This window comes from Salvelinus namaycush, chromosome 29 (assembly GCF_016432855.1).
Source record: "Salvelinus namaycush isolate Seneca chromosome 29, SaNama_1.0, whole genome shotgun sequence".
In the NCBI taxonomy this organism is placed as follows: Eukaryota; Metazoa; Chordata; class Actinopteri; order Salmoniformes; family Salmonidae; genus Salvelinus; species Salvelinus namaycush.
This window is the reverse complement of record NC_052335.1, coordinates 33486515-33500429: the sequence shown is the minus strand read 5'-3', so window position 1 is coordinate 33500429 and position 13915 is coordinate 33486515. Positions and strand designations below refer to the sequence as shown.

At 43.0% G+C, this 13915-nt stretch overlaps 1 protein-coding gene across 2 annotated transcripts in view; it reads right to left on the bottom strand.

The window, feature by feature from the left end:
* Positions 1-13915, bottom strand: part of LOC120024435 (pleckstrin homology domain-containing family G member 3) — a 120105-nt gene that overhangs the window by 55082 nt on the left and 51108 nt on the right. The gene's annotated exons all lie outside the window — the stretch shown is intronic.

The following is a 13915-nucleotide window of genomic DNA, read 5'->3' as shown; positions in this document are numbered from 1 at the left end:
TCCTGCTGAAAGGTTCCTCTCAGTGCCTGGTGTAAAGCAGACTGAAGCAGGTTCTCCTCTAGGATTTTGCCAGTGCTTAGCTCCATACCGTTTCTTTTTATCCTGAAAAACTCCCGTTTTGCCGATGAAAAGCATACCCCTACCATGATGCAGCCACCCCAATGTTTGAAAACAAGGACACTTAGTGATGTGTGGTGTTGGATTTGACCCAATCATAAGGCTTTGCATTTAGGCAAAAAAAGTGTATTCCTTTGGTGTGTGTTTTTTTTGCAAGATTACTTTAATGCCTTACAGGATTAATGTTTTGGAAAAGTTTTACTCTGTGTATTTGTATTCTTCTTTTCACTGTAATTTAGGTCATTATTGTTGAGTCACCACGATGTTGTTGATCCATCCTCAGTTTTCGACCATCACAGCCCTTGAAGTCTGTAGCTGTTTTAGAATCACCAATGCCTCATGGTAACATCCCTAAGCAGTTTCTATCCGGTCCTGCAGCTCAGATCAGAAGCAAGACCATCTTTGATGTGCCTGGGTGGTTTAATACATAATCCAAAGAGCATCATTATTAACTTGACCATGCTTAAAGAGATATTCAATTTCTGATTTGTTACCCATCCCTGCCCTTCTTTGAGGCTTTCAAAAAGCTCTCTGGTTTTTGTAGTTTAATCTGTGCTTGAAATTCAATACTTTACTGAGGAACCTTACATATGTTGTATGTATGGGGCACAGAGGAAGGGGAAGTCATTAAAAAATAACGTCAACCCCTATTATTTACAGTCCATGTAACTTATTTGACATTTTTCTCCTGAACTGATTTAGGCAGGGCCTATACAAAAAGGGGGTGAATAGTTATGCAGACAATATTTTAGTAATATAATTTGTATTAGTTTGTAAAAAAAATTTTTTTTTAAAGTGTGTAGATCAATGACAAAAAAAAAAAAATCACTATTGAATCTATTTTAATCCCACTTTGTAACGCAACAAAATGTGAATACTTATGGATGGGGGATGAATACGGATATCTACTGTGTATATGTATATACGTCTGAATACTTTCAGAATACACATTATTTAGTGTAGTGTGTGTGTACACACACACACTACACTAAATAATGTGTATTCTGAAAGTATTCAGACCCCTTGACCTTTCCCACATTTTGTTACCTTACAGCCTTATTATAAAATTGATTAAATCGTTTCCCCCTCTCAATCTACACACAATACCCCATAATAACAAAGCAAAAACTATTTAGAACATTTTCTAAAATGCATTACAAATAAAAAACTGAAATATGGCATTTACATAAGTATTCAGACCCTTTACTCAGTACTTTGTACTGAGAGCTTGAGAGGATCTACAGAGAAGAATGAGAGAAACTCTCCAAATGCAGGTGTGCCAAGCTTGTAGTGTAATACCCAAGAAGACTCGAGGCTGTAATCGCTGCCAAAGGTGCTTCAACAAAGTACTGAGTAAAGGGTCTGAATACTTACATAAATATGATTTCAGTTTTTATAGATTTGCAAAAATGTCTAAAAAACTGTTTTTGCTTTGTTATTATGGGGTATTGTGTGTAGATTGATGAGGAAAAAAACTTTAATCCATTTTAGAATAAGGCTGTAACGTAACAAAACGTGGAAAAAGTCAAGGGGTCTGAATACACTGTACATTACATTATATATACTACACTAAATAAACTATGAGTATTAATACTTATGATAAACTGTATATACTACATACAATACAAGTACTGAGATACAGCAGAGTACCAAAACTGTTCACAAAATGAAGACAGCGGAACGTGACACCATGTTCTGGTTTTGATGTACTGTTGCTCATGAGGAAATGACCGACTAAGCAATTTACGATAGATTAAATTTACAATAGCGGTTTCCTTTTTCTGGCTTCTCCCTGAAGCCTGACCCATTCAACATAAATTCAGATGATCTTATTCATGTTGATTTTTCTCATTTCCAAAACGTAACCAATGGATTAGCTAACCATGCTTTTGGAATAACGGATAGATTTTCTTTCAGCATTAAAGCCTGTGTATTCCATCAGAGAATTTTTTTTAAATGGAGGGAAATCTCCTGGGAACTGGAGAAGGGACATGTTTTAGGTGTGTACCAGAACAAAGGACCGACCCCACATTTGAACAGCCTGGTCATGCTGAGGATGGCCTTAAAAAGCTAAGCTGAACCTAAAACTGTGGTGAAGGGCATCTCAGCCTCAAGTATTACAAAGGACCTCTGTTAGGTCATCCTAAAATGTGCCTGAATTAAAACACCACATCCTCTGGAAAATCCAGAAATCCAGTAATTTCCTTCTGGATCAGTGGGAGCTTTTCCATTCTAAACTAAGGAATTTTGTGTTAACATTGGGACAGAAACAGTTGGTGGAAAAGTCATGGTGGACTTGGGAGACTTCCGAGCTGCCCACTTCACTTGATGAGCTGAGAGTTTGAGCAGTGGTCATTTTACAGAATGGCCACGCTCTGAGGTCGATCTTAAGGCATCGGGGTCCTCAGCACCCCATAAAGTCTTCAGATACAAGGCCACAGTGGTAAAGACAGCGCTGCTATGATAATACAGTATACGACTTCAGCTTCCATTAAAGGTTGAAGGAAACATTTAACAGATGATCTCTCAACAACCATCTTGGGCCTATTCATGTATGCACTGTATATCATATTTTGATTATATCGTATAGTTCCAGTAGACAAGCACATAAATATACATATGCCAAAGCAAATAACGAAACATACAGGTAATGACTGCTTTGTTATTTTACAACGCAAATTACATTGCATGAGTTCCTCACTTTGAACGCCGCATCAGCTGGAAAGCACCCTCAGGCTTTGTTTGTGTGACTAGTTGCTTGGTAACTATCATTTCATAACTGAACGGAGGGAAATGTATGCCACAGTTTTATAATATAAGCAAATCACTTACCATGACATGACCCATTTTGTTCACTCCACAGGATTTGAGCCCATGTCATCAAATAGTTACATAATTGATATATGATTATGTCATTGCAAAAAGAGTGCTTCCCGAGAAAAAGATTAAGAGAAATTACAGAATTACTACACACCCTGTGAGGTGTCATACATTCCCAAACAACATAAGCAACCTAAAATATCAACATTTGCAATCACATGCCAGAACCTCACACCATGAAAGCATTAGTGACCTCTACTTAATTGCATCAATCTCTGCAAATCCTATTTAAACTGCTGCCATTCCAAAGAGCCCAAAACATCTGCCACAAACTAAAACATTAGAACAACATACTGTAAATCGTGTCAGTTTGAACCGCTGGAAAATTCATTGAAGACAGCAGACCAAAAACAAAGACACTGTAGCTTCCTCAAAACACCAGCAGGCAAACACACAAGACATTCCACAGCTGTTAACAAGGGTCAGACATAAATTGGTTTCTGGTGGAAGACTGTTCTTGAACCATAACATGTTTCTGCATGTTGACTCCCTGATGAGCGAAGAGGAAACAGGATATGACTAAGGGGAAGATCATTTATTGACATAGTAAGCTTATCAATAAAGCTATGAGAGTAATACGATCCCTTAGTCACAAAACACAAACAATATATATATTTTATTTAGCCTTTATTTAACTAGGCATGTCAGATAAGAACAAATTCTTATTTATAAGAATTAATAGAAATGCATTGTGGGTATGTATTCCAAGTTGTGTGTCAATATGGACATTGGAACAGAGAATCATAAAATCAGCCTATAAGGAACATGACTGAGCGAATTATAACTTCGTATTTGATCTGAAATGACCTACCTACTTGGAGAACTGGCTATGAACAAATCAATCGCGGTCAGGAACATGGTCAAACAGTCACATATGATACCAAGTAGGGATGCACAATATATCGTTGAACATGTTAATGTTCCGATGTTAAAAACCCATGTCAATGCTACCGTGCATACCTATATAACGTAGGTACATGACGTAATGACGTCAAGTAAATTGTCGCGCTACACGTGCAACACAGCATTCCTAACCTAGCCCAAGATGGCCGCCGTCTTATGGTCTCCTAACCAATTGTGCTATTATGTGTTTTTTTTCACGATATTTGTAAATTATTTTGTACGTGTTTCTGCAACCGTATCTTACGGCAGAAAATAGCTTCTGGTTATCAGGACAGCGATCACTCACCTCGGATTAGACTGAGAGCTTCTGGATATCAGGACAGCGATCCCTCACCTCGGATTAGACTGAGAGCTTCTGGATATCAGGACAGCGATCACTCACCTCGGATTAGACTGAGAGCTTCTGGATATCAGGACAGTGATCACTCACCTCGGATTAGACTGAGAGCTTCTGGATATCAGGACAGTGATCACTCACCTCGGATTAGACTGAGAGCTTCTGGATATCAGGACAGTGATCACTCACCTCGGATTAGACTGAGAGCTTCTGGATATCAGGACAGTGATCACTCACCTCGGATTAGACTGAGAGCTTCTGGATATCAGGACAGTGATCACTCACCTCGGATTAGACTGAGAGCTTCTGGATATCAGGACAGTGATCACTCACCTCGGATTAGACTGAGAGCTTCTGGATATCAGGACAGTGATCACTCACCTCGGATTAGACTGAGAGCTTCTGGATATCAGGACAGTGATCACTCACCTCGGATTAGACTGAGAGCTTCTGGATATCAGGACAGTGATCACTCACCTCGGATTAGACTGAGAGCTTCTGGATATCAGGACAGTGATCACTCACCTCGGATTAGACTGAGAGCTTCTGGATATCAGGACAGTGATCACTCACCTCGGATTAGACTGAGAGCTTCTGGATATCAGGACAGTGATCACTCACCTCGGATTAGACTGAGAGCTTCTGGATATCAGGACAGTGATCACTCACCTCGGATTAGACTGAGAGCTTCTGGATATCAGGACAGTGATCACTCACCTCGGATTAGACAAAGATTTTTTCAACAACAAGCAGGACTCACAGGATATTCTCCAAACACCCCTCAGGGCAGACATCCCAATTATTCTCCAAACACCCCACAGGGCAGACATCCCAATTATTCTCCAAACACCCCACAGGGCAGACATCCCAATTATTCTCCAAACACCCCTCAGGGCAGACATCCCAATTATTCTCCAAACACCCCTCAGGGCAGACATCCCAATTATTCTCCAAACACCCCACAGGGCAGACATCCCAATTATTCTCCAAACACCCCTCAGGGCAGACATCCCAATTATTCTCCAAACACCCCTCAGGGCAGACATCCCAATTATTCTCCAAACACCCCACAGGGCAGACATCCCAATTATTCTCCAAACACCCCTCAGGGCAGACATCCCAATTATTCTCCAAACACCCCTCAGGGCAGACATCCCAATTATTCTCCAAACACCCCTCAGGGCAGACATCCCAATTATTCTCCAAACACCCCTCAGGGCAGACATCCCAATTATTCTCCAAACACCCCACAGGGCAGACATCCCAATTATTCTCCAAACACCCCACAGGGCAGACATCCCAATTATTCTCCAAACACCCCACAGGGCAGACATCCCAATTATTCTCCAAACACCCCACAGGGCAGACATCCCAATTATTCTCCAAACACCCCACAGGGCAGACATCCCAATTATTCTCCAAACACCCCACAGGGCAGACATCCCAATTATTCTCCAAACACCCCACAGGGCAGACATCCCAATTATTCTCCAAACACCCCACAGGGCAGACATCCCAATTATTCTCCAAACACCCCACAGGGCAGACATCCCAATTATTCTCCAAACACCCCACAGGGCAGACATCCCAATTATTCTCCAAACACCCCACAGGGCAGACATCCCAATTATTCTCCAAACACCCCACAGGGCAGACGTCCCAATTATTCTCCAAACACCCCACAGGGCAGACGTCCCAATTATTCTCCAAACACCCCACAGGGCAGACGTCCCAATTATTCTCCAAACACCCCACAGGGCCGACGTCCCAATTATTCTCCAAACACCCCACAGGGCCGACGTCCCAATTATTCTCCAAACACCCCACAGGGCAGACGTCCCAATTATTCTCCAAACACCCCACAGGGCAGACGTCCCAATTATTCTCCAAACACCCCACAGGGCCGACGTCCCAATTATTCTCCAAACACCCCACAGGGCAGACGTCCCAATTATTCTCCAAACACCCCACAGGGCAGACGTCCCAATTATTCTCCAAACACCCCACAGGGCAGACATCCCAATTATTCTCCAAACACCCCACAGGGCAGACATCCCAATTATTCTCCAAACACCCCACAGGGCAGACATCCCAATTATTCTCCAAACACCCCACAGGGCAGACATCCCAATTATTCTCCAAACACCCCACAGGGCAGACATCCCAATTATTCTCCAAACACCCCACAGGGCAGACATCCCAATTATTCTCCAAACACCCCACAGGGCAGACATCCCAATTATTCTCCAAACACCCCACAGGGCAGACATCCTAATTATTCTCCAAACACCCCACAGGGCAGACATCCTAATTATTCTCCAAACACCCCACAGGGCAGACATCCTAATTATTCTCCAAACACCCCACAGGGCAGACATCCTAATTATTCTCCAAACACCCCACAGGGCAGACATCCTAATTATTCTCCAAACACCCCACAGGGCAGACATCCTAATTATTCTCCAAACACCCCACAGGGCAGACATCCTAATTATTCTCCAAACACCCCACAGGGCAGACATCCTAATTATTCTCCAAACACCCCGCAGGGCAGACATCCTAATTATTCTCCAAACACCCCGCAGGGCAGACATCCTAATTATTCTCCAAACACCCCACAGGGCAGACATCCTAATTATTCTCCAAACACCCCGCAGGGCAGACATCCCAATTATTCTCCAAACACCCCACAGGGCAGACATCCTAATTATTCTCCAAACACCCCGCAGGGCAGACATCCTAATTATTCTCCAAACACCCCGCAGGGCAGACATCCTAATTATTCTCCAAACACCCCACAGGGCAGACATCCTAATTATTCTCCAAACACCCCGCAGGGCAGACATCCCAATTATTCGCAAAAGGAAGCGATGCAGAGGACGAAGAGCCGGATGCCTCGTCCGGACCCGCAAAAGGCGAGTAGGAAAGCTGCCGTTACCGTCAATACTACTCGCCAACGTGCAATCATTGGACAATAAACTAGATGAGGTACGATCACGAATATCCTACCAACGCAACATCAAAAACTGTAATATCCTATGTTTCACGGAATCGTGGCTGAATGACGACATGGATATTCAGCTAGCAGTATATACGCTGCACCGGCAGGATAGAACAGCACACTCCGGTAAGACGAGGGGGGGGCGGTCTGTGCATATTTGTAAACAACAGCTGGTGCACGAAATCTAAGGAAGTCTCTAGATTTTGCTCGCCTGAAGTAGAGTATATTGTGATAAACTGCAGGCCACACTACTTGCCTAGAGAGTTCTCAGCTATACTTTTCGTGCAAGTTTATTTACCACCACAAACAGATGCTGGCCCTAAAACCGCACTCAGTCAGCTGAATAAGGAAATAAGCAAACAGGAAACCACTCACCCAGAGGCGGCGCTCCTAGTGGCCGGAGACTTTAATGCAGGGAAACTTAAATCAGTTCTACCAAATCTCTATCAACATGTCACATGTGCAACCAGAGGGAAAATAATTCTAGATCACCTGTACTCCACACAGAGACGCATACAAAGCTCTTCCTCGCCCTCCATTTGGTAAATCCGACCACAACTCTATCCTCCTGATTCCTGCTTACAAGCAAAAATTAAGGCAGGAAGCACCAGTGACTCGGTCTATAAAAAAGTGGTCAGATGAAGCAGATGCTAAACTACAGGACTGTTTTGCTATCACAGACTGGAACATGTTCCGTGATTCTTCCGATGACATTGAGGAATACACCACATCAGTCACATCAGGCTTAATCAATAAGTGCATTGAGGACGTCGTCCCCACAGTGACTGTAGGTACATACCCCAACCAGAAGCCATGGATTACAGGCAACATTCGCACTGAGCTAAAGGGTAGAGCTGCCACTTTCAAGGTGCGGGACTCTAACCCGGAAGCTTACAAAAAATCCCGCTATGCCCTGCGACGAATCATCAAACAGGCAAAGCATCAATACAGGACTAAGATTGAATCCTACTACACCGGCTCCGACGCACGTCGGATGTGGCAGGGCTTGCAAACTATTACAGACAACAAAGGGAAGCACAGCCGTGAGCTGCCCAGTGACACAAGCCTACCAGACAAGCTAAATCACTTCTATGTTCGCTTTGAGGCAAGCAACACTGAGGCATGCATGTGAGCATCAGCTGTTCCGGACGACTGTGTGATCACGCTCTCCGTAGCCGACGTGAGTAAGACTTTTTAACAGGTCAACATACGCGGGGCCAGACGGATTACCAGGACGTGTGCTCCGGGCATGTGCTGACCAACTGGCAAGTGTCTTCACTGACATTTTCAACATGCCCCTGATTGAGTCTGTAATACCAACATGTTTCAAGCAGACCACCATAGTCCCTGTGCCCAAGAACACAAAGGCAACCTGTTTAAAACCTGTTATGGCTGCAAGGGGCAGTATTGAGTAGCCAGTTAAATCGTGCCCATTTCAAACGGCCTCGTACTCAATTCTTGCTTGTACAATATGCATATTATTATTACTATTGGATAGAAAACACTCTCTAGTTTCTAAAACCGTTTGAATTATTTCTCTGAGTGAAACAGAAGTCATTCTGCAGCACACTTCCTGACCAGGAAGTGGAATGTCAGAAATCGATGCTCTGTTCAACTTCATGCCTATACATGGGCGTGATACGTAAGAGTCTACATACACTTCATACACATTCCCCTGGTTGTCAAGAGGCGGTGAGAGAAAAAATTGTGTGTTTATCTTGGTCTGAGGTGGAATTAAAGCTCTTTGTTTGACGTGACCGTCCATTTCCTGTTTCTGGAGCGCGCGAAAGAGGACATGAATTTGCCTTCTGTTTAGCTGTCGTTATGGACGACTAACATCTCCGTCTTAGATTTTATTTGATACATGTGACCATATCATCGTAACGTATGTTTTTTCAATATAGTTTAATCAGATTATTGAAATTTTTTCGGGAGTTTTGCCGTGTTCCGTTCTCTGACTTTATTGACGTTGGAGTGATCCGTGCCACTTGGCAAGTGCCCATGCTAAATGAAGAGGGATATTTGCCGTTCCAGATCAAAACAACGACTGTTCTGGACAAAGGACACCTTGTCCAACATTCTGACGGAAGATCACCAAAAGTAAGAAACATTTTATGATGCTATTTCTAATATCTGTCGTGCATGTGAACTGGTCGTGGGCGCCCAAGTGTTTCTGGCTATTGTGGCTACGCTAATATAACGCTACATTTTGTTTTCGCTGTAAAACATTTAATAAATCGGAAATATTGTCTGGAATCACAAGATGCCTGTCTTTCAATTGCTGTACACTATGTATTTTTCAGAAATGTTTTATGATGAGTAATTAGGTATTTGACGTTGGTGTCTGTAAATATTATGGCTGCTTTCGGTGCAATTTCTGATTGTAGCTGAAATGTAAACTATGATTTATACCTGAAATATGCACATTTTTCGAACAAAACATATGCTATACAATAAATATGTTATCAGACTGTCATCTGATGAAGTTGTTTCTTGGTTAGTGGCTATTTATATCTTTATTTGGTCGAATTTGTGATAGCTACTGATGGAGTAAAAAACTGATGGAGTAAGAATAGTGGTGTCTTTTGCTAACGTGGTTAGCTAATAGATTTACATATTGTGTCTTCCCTGTAAAACATTTTAAAAATCGGACATGTTGGCTTGATTCACAAGATGTGTACCTTTCATCTGGTGTCTTGGACTTGTTAATGTGTGAAAGTTAAATATTTAAAAAAAATATCTTTTGAATTTCGCGCCCTGCACTTGAGCTGGATGTTGTCATAAGTGTACCGGTGTCGGGCTGCACCCCAAACAGGTTAAATGACTACAGACCTGTAGCACTCACGTCTGTAGCCATGAGGTGCTTTGAAAAGGCTGGTAATGGCTCACATCAACACCATTATCCGAGAAACCCTAGACCGACTCCAATTTGCATACCGCCCAAACAGATGATGCAATCTCTATTGCACTCCACACTGCCCTTTCCCACCTGGACAAAAGGAACACCTATGTGAGAATGCTATTCATTGACTACAGCTCAGCATTCAACACCATAGTACCCTCAAAGCTCATCACTAAGCTAAGGAACCTGGGACTAAACACCTCCCTCTGCAACTGGATCCTGGACTTCCTGACGTGCCGCCCCCAGGTGGTGAGGGATCTGCCACGCTGATCCTCAACACTGGAGCTCCCCAGGGGTGCGTGCTCAGTCCCCTCCTGTACTCCCTGTTCACCCACTACTGCATGGCCAGGCATGCCTCCAACACCATCATTAAGTTGGCAGACGACACAACAGTGGTAGACCTGATCACCGACAACAACGAGACAGCCTATAGGGAGGAGGTCAGAGACCTGGCCGGGTGGTGCCAGAATAACAACTTATCCCTCAACGTAACCAAGACTAAGGAGATGATTGTGGACAGGAAAAGGAGCACCGAGCACGTCCCCATTCTCATCGACGGGGCTGTAGTGGAGCAGGTTGAGAGCTTCAAATTCCTTGGTGTCCACATCAACAACAAACTAGAATGGTCCAAACACACCAAGACAGTCGTGAAGAGGGCACGACAAAGCCTATTCCCCCTTAGGAAACTAAAAAGATTTGGCATGGGTTCTGAGATCCTCAAAAGGTTCTACAGCTGCAACATCGAGAGCATCCTGACCGGTTGCATCACTGCCTGGTACGGCAATTGCTCGGCCTCCGACCGCAAGGCACTACAGGGGGTAGTGCGTACGGCCCAGTACATCACTGGGGCTAATCTGCCTGCCATCCAGGACCTCTACACCAGGCGGTGTCAGAGGAAGGCCCTAAAAATTGTCAAAGACCCCAGCCACCCCAGTCATAGACTGTTCTCTCTACTACCGCATGGCAAGCGGTACCGGAGTGCCAAGTCTAGGACAAAAAGGATTCCCAATAGTTTTTACCCCCAAGCCATAAGACTCCTGAACAGGTAACCAAAAGGTTACCCGGACTATTTGCATTGTGTGCCCCCCCAACCCGCCTTTTTTACGCTGCTGCTACTCTCTGTTCATCATATATGCATAGTCACTTTAACCATACCTACATGTACATACTACCTCAATTGGCCCGACCAACCAGTGCTCCCGCACATTGGCTAACCGGGCTATCTGCATTGTGTCCCACCACCCGCCAACCCCTCTTTTTACACTACTGCTACTCTCTGTTCATCATATATGCATAGGCACTTTAACCATACCTACATGTACATACTACCTCAATAAGCCTGACTAACCGGTGTCTGTATATAGCATTGCTACTGTTATTTTCAAATGTCTTTTTACTGTTGTTTTATTTCTTTACTTACCTACACACACACACCTTTTTTTCCCGCACTATTGGTTAGAGCCTGTAAGTAAGCATTTCACTGTAAGGTCTACCTGTTGTATTCGGCGCACGTGACAAATAAACTTTGATTTGATTGTCTGCTGTGTGGATCGAACAGTCATTTGAAAGAGTAAGAACTTTTCAGAGACAACTCAAAGGTGAAGTCCATTAAAGCCAACAGAAAGGAATTCATTGCCCTTGACAACCAACCGTTCTCTGTCGTGGGTGATGTTGGCTTTCGTCGACCGGTCGAGCACCGGTACACACTACCAAGTGCGCTATTTTGCAGATGTTGCCCTACCTCAATTGCACAGTAATAGCGTCACTGCTATTAGCTTCACGACATACATACTATGGAACGCCGTTTAGGTCTTTACGTGTCAAAAAAGATACAGTAGCACTGTCAAAGCTGTACAAAAAAGAAGTATGCAAACAAGCAAACACCGGCCACGAACGACATATTTACAATACCGCGTTGGTAATAAAGCATAATTTGTTCGACCGCAACTTCTGGGGTAGCTAGCTTTAGCTTGGTACCTAGCTAGCACCAATACAACCAGCCTGAAAACAATGACTAGTAGAAACCGCAGTCATTTTCATTATTCTTAGCAATGATTTTGGAATCCTTGTGAGTAAGTATTAGCTAGGTTGCCAGTTGTTGTGCGCCTCTTGAAATTGAACTTCAGTTCATGAAAATAAATAGCTAGCCAGCTACTTAACCCTGTTGCCCAAAGCTAACATCATAAGCAGCCAGCTAGTTTCATCAGGTTAGTGATGCTCGACCAGACCGGGTTGTGTTGTGAAGCTAGCCACAATAAGGATTAGGCACAAGTGGAATTTACGGTTTGCCTTCAAAGTAAAAGTATGTCATTGACAGTGATGCAAATGAATACAAATAGTAGAATTATGCCATACTTTTATTTTGAAAAGTCCACTATTGTGGCTAATCCTTATTGTGGCTAGCTTCACAAAGATGGGTCCGACCACCATTAATCAAATAAGAACTGTCTTATGAATGAGGGTTATTTTAGATGACACCGAGCTATATAGTTAACTAGCTAACTATAGCTAGCTATGTTTTTGGGGAAGAACATTGTTTGCATCCATGAGAAAGCTAACTTTTTTTTATGACCAGCACTGTAGGTGCGCAAGACAACTTTACCAGCATCATAGCATACGTATCGATGAATCGTTGTGATGGTGTAATCAATGTGTAATAACTACATAAATTCATGAACACATTAAATTATTATTTGACGTGCAGTCATATTCAAGTCCTGATTGGTCAACAAGCTTATTTGACACGTCAAATAGCGTTATTTGACGTGTATCTTTTTTGACACCCAAACGGCATTCCATAGAAATCCTGGTTGAGAATGAAACTGAACAACGAAACAGCACAGCAAGTAAGTGAAAGAAATAGGTTTTCATTATGTTTTACTGGTAATGGGGACATACGTAAATGACAACCAAATAACTTTTTGGTCAGTGTGGTGTGTGTGTGTATGTAACCTTTATTTAACTAGGCAAGTCAGTTAAGAACAAATTCTTATTTACAGTGACGGCCCGGACGATGCTGGGCAAATTGTGCGCCGCCCTATGGAACTCCCAATCACGTCTGGATTCAAACCAGGGACTGTAGTGACGCCTTATGCACTGAGATGCAGTGCCTTAGAACGCTGCGTCCATGTGTGTGTTAACTATTTAACTGTACAAGAACGCTTAAAAATTTTAAATATCGGTATCGTTTTATTTTGGCAAGGAAAATAAGATATCGGTATCGGCCAAAAATGTCATGTCAGTGCATCACTAATACCAAGACTTACTAAAAACATCTAGGGCCAGTTACCCAGACTCTGCCCAACTCCGCCTAGTCCTGAACTAAAAAGCATGAAATTGCTTCTTAATCCAAGACTAGTCTAAGTTTTCTTCCACTCGAACACAGAGCATTAAATTGAGTAACGGGAAATCATATCTGTGATGAAGATGAGCCGACATGAAGATCACAGGACAAACTCGAAAGAGACTGACTTTTCTGTTTGTATGAAGGACAACTTTCCCACGGGAGTGTCAAGCATCAGGATCCATTCTCCTCATGGGTGTTAACCATTAACGCTCAATTAAATCATTGTTAAATCATCCATTCGTGACAAGATTAGCATGTTTTCCCCTATTAGACTGCTCTGCAATGCAGTAGATCAGCCTTTGTAGCTTTTACATCAAGTTTCCACAATAGAATAATATCATATGATCCATTCCTGTCTTGGGAGTCAATGGTTAGCGTCATCGCACTATAACCTCATTGTCAGATCATCATTGCACAATAATCATCCAT